Raw genomic sequence first — 4,032 nt, forward strand, 5'->3', positions numbered from 1 at the left:
ACATTTGCGCTCATTATTAGTTTATTCCACTAGAGGGCGTCCTGCTCCCACGCAGGCATTTTTCCACTGTTGTGCAAGAAGGTGCTGAGCACTGCTCTGCATTAGAAATACCAAAAAGAAAAAAAACCCATAGAATTGCACAAATACAATTGTGCAATTCCAGAATTTCTTTACCTGGAAATGAAATCTGAATTATTCATTTTTCCTCTAAAGATCTGAGCAATTCTCAGAATGAATAAAAAATTAAAATAAGCTTTAAATAAGACACAAAAATAAATAAATAACTTAGGTCAGTATTAATTATATTTAAGAATCCCAAAAAAAAAAAACAATAATAATAAATTAGCAGACAATCACGTATCAGAGTTTTAAAACCCAAACAGTTCTGATTTCTTTGTGGTTCTGTATTTTAGTCCACGAACAGCTGAGGACTAACCACCACGTTCTGTCCCATCCCCGAGAAGGTCATCCGAGTCCAGGTTGAAGTCCCTCTGAGTTTTTGTTGATTCTTCTGAAACCGTTAAAGTATTCCTGAGAGGTAAAAATCTTGTGAAAGGAACGGAGTGTCGATCTGGAGAGTTTCTGGATGCCAGTGATAAAGGAACGCCATGTTGTGAGTTCAGGAAACGGGTGTAGCCATCGGCCAGCAGCAGTTCCCTGAAGGAGCAGTCAGCCTCGTCATAGGCCTGTCTGAAATGAGCGGAAACCGTTAAAAGTTTCATAACCAGAAGAGGAAAAATAAGAATAGAGAAGTTAGATGTTCTTGAACTTTCCTCTAACGTACCTGTCCTCTTAGATTCCCGGAGTCGTCCATGCAGAGAAACAGGGACGATGTCTGTCCCTTTATGACCACATGACCCGGTTTAACAGACTTTATCTGCAACACACCTGGACAAACAAACAGGTTCAGTTTTCAGGCTCCTGTATTATCAGTTTGATTTTTACAGCTCAGGAGATTTTTCTTCAGCTTCTATTATATCCTTAATGATGCACTTGAGTCCTCTTCCAATTTTTACGCACTTTAATCACGTCTTCCCATTTTCAAGAGTGACCAAGAGAAAGGAGCCTCTGTCATATCATACACTTCAAAAACACATGATCTTACCAAGAGTTTGTGTCTAGTTTCTAGTGCAAACATCTTAGTACACTTAAAGTAAGACTAAACTAACCTAAAAGTAACTATTCAACGAGAAATAGGAGCTTGTTTTAAGTAAATAATTCATAAATATTGATTTTTAAAAGTACTAGCTCCACTCTGGATGATTCTTTAAACTTATAATTTTGGAAAAATTTCTTTTTATGAGTGAAAAAGTCTGCACTTTTGATCAATATTCAAAAATTGATTAAAACAAGCTTCCATGTCTTGCTGAAAAGTTACTTGTAAATAATTTAGTCCTTATTTCAAATGTCCTAAGATATTTTCACTTGAAACTCGACCAAAATACTTTGTAAAATGTTGTGTTTTTTTACAGTGTAGAAGAAGCGGAAAGTCTTGGATTCCTGAATTAAAGTCAATAAACAATCTGATCAACTCTAAAAAGTGGAGCATTATTTCAACAAATATTTCATTCCAGTTACATTTGTACTATTTTGTTGAAAACAATTCTTAGTTTTTTTAATATATTAAATACATTTATTCAAATTAAAGATCAAATTTTAAGGAACATTAACAATGAGATAAAAAAAATGTGCTGGTTTCTGTATTTGCACATATTTTTTCATATGTTTTTACATATTGTTTATGTTTTAATTAGTCAGTTACTCACTATAAGGACTCTGAGCATCACTTCCAGTCACTCTCCCATCCAGATGTATCTCCACATACAACCCCCGTCTGTGATTTTCTGCAGCAGAAAGAAATCAACAGAATTAAAATGAATAAACTCTTTCATTTTTCATTTAATTAACTTAAACATAAACAGTTTTGTCGTAGATAAAATAAATCATGAGTGAAAAGGATCAGAAAGAAGTTATCATATAATTTAAATATCTTATAAATGCAGAAAGAGATTTAAATCGTTTCATCTCACTGTCCAGATTCACACCTTTAATTGAAATTCATCTTTCCATCCACAAAATGTTTGAAAATCTCAGTTCCTTTTTATTAAATTCCAGATTCTGCTTCCTGCACCGAACAAAAACTGAAATCCTGTACATACCTGTGTAGAGATGCACCTCTCTGAGCTGATTCCTGAAAGGCAAAGATTGGGTTGGATTCTGGGATGTAAAACGAGGAAGAGAAAAAGGGAAGAGAGAGGATTAAGAAAAGGAAGGGGAACGGGCATGGAAGGGCGTTTAATTGGAAACAAAAACATTTTGACGAAGGAATAAAAGGGAACGTTAAATAAAATAAATACAAAATAAACAATAACAATAAATAGCTAGTGGTGGGAAAATTCCAAAAATAAATAATAAATATGAAATTCTTGACTCTGTGTGAGCAGCTTCTGGATTAAAGGAAGTTTGGTGCTTTTATAAAGGAGTTAGGAGAAGGAGGTCCAACTTCGCAAGAGTGTGTGAGTCAGACATTAAGCCGCTTAAACTGGAATCCAGTGAACACCTGGGACCAGTGTTCCCATAATGTGGTTTAAACACTTTTTACAAATCGATTCTGTTGCATTTTAACAAGATTATTTAAAAAAGAAACATCAAAAAAAGTCTTGACATTAAGTGTTTTGCCACATTCCAGCGACGCAGTAAGTCAGTGTTTATATGAGATGTTCTGCATATTACCTCAACACACAGCAACGCAGCTGAAGCGACTCCAACTCACACCAGTGATGAAGATCCTTTTGTCACGTTCACAACATTTACTGTAACCTAGCGTGCCTTCCGCTGCAGTCCTCCCGCTCGGAAAATAAACACATTTCCAGACCTGAGAAGGAAGATGCAGCGCTGACACGTCTCCCTGCGTCACGCGCCGCAGCAGAATGTGGCGAGCGATTCTGCTAGGAAGTGACGTCGGCCGTGTTTTGGACTTTATGGTGTTTATTCTGTTTGATGTATGAGTGTTTGAGAGAGAAAGAGAAGGAAGGAGTGGGTTGAAACTGATTTCCAAGCAGGGGAAGTGTTTACAGGAGCGCAGCTGTGCAGACACCAGAGAGACGCTGAAGGTCAGACTGTAAACCACCGAAAACTCCAGATCCAGATATTGTGGCAAGTGATGTTTGCAATGTGAAGGTAATCTATTGTCACATTTTAGAGAAAGAAATATTAAAAGATATGCAAGATGAATCACTGCCAGCATTTTTACACTGTAAAACCATTTGAGCCTACATTTAGTTGTGTCTACGATCTTCTTCTCTTTAAGTCAAATAAATTTGGTTAGTTTTAGATTTTGAACCTAAATGTGTGAGTTTGTGAAAGATGGTAAGTTGTGTTAACTTTTTATCAAGAGTTGAATAAACTAGAGTTTTTAGGTTAGCACTTAAAAAACTGAAAGAAGAAAAAGACAGAAGTGGGAACTATTTCCCAGAATGCTAAGCGGCGTGTTGTTGTTTCCTGAGATGAAGCGTTACATTGATCTGACTCTTGTGTTATTAAGGCAAATGTTTATTTTAATGCAGCTGACAGTTTGCAAAGCTTGAGGATAATGTCCTGATCACACTAAATGTTTCTGAGCTGAATTCATTGAGATGTTTCATAAAATTCATCATCAGATCAGAAATTTGGTTCATGTGATTTGAAACTAGAAGTTAATTTATTCTACAGTAAAATAAGTTATTTTAATTTCATATTGTGAGTAAAATAATAGAGAAATGTGTCTCTTTAACTGGGTGAGGACAGTTTTTTTTTTCTTGCATATTGTGAAATAATTATTTGGTTTAAATTGTAACAATGAGTTAAAACTCACAATTCAAGATTAATGAACTTAAAAAACATTTAGACAAATTGTCTCTTGTTGTTAAATCAACTTCATGAACTTTAATTTCTGAGTTAAAACCAAAATTATTTTCTTGTTGACTTAAATTGCATTTTCTAGGCAGCAGGTGGACTTTCATTTTCATGTTAAACCACCTTCTAATGTTTTAC

General features: G+C 35.1%; 1 pseudogene; it reads right to left on the minus strand.

Moving 5' to 3' along the window:
- Nucleotides 1-409: 409 nt before the first annotated feature.
- Nucleotides 410-2,315, minus strand: LOC130911633 (fibroblast growth factor 21-like; annotated as a pseudogene).
- Nucleotides 2,316-4,032: the final 1,717 nt, after the last annotated feature.

Source organism: Corythoichthys intestinalis, unplaced genomic scaffold (genome assembly GCF_030265065.1).
Source record: "Corythoichthys intestinalis isolate RoL2023-P3 unplaced genomic scaffold, ASM3026506v1 HiC_scaffold_73, whole genome shotgun sequence".
NCBI classification, from domain to species: Eukaryota; Metazoa; Chordata; class Actinopteri; order Syngnathiformes; family Syngnathidae; genus Corythoichthys; species Corythoichthys intestinalis.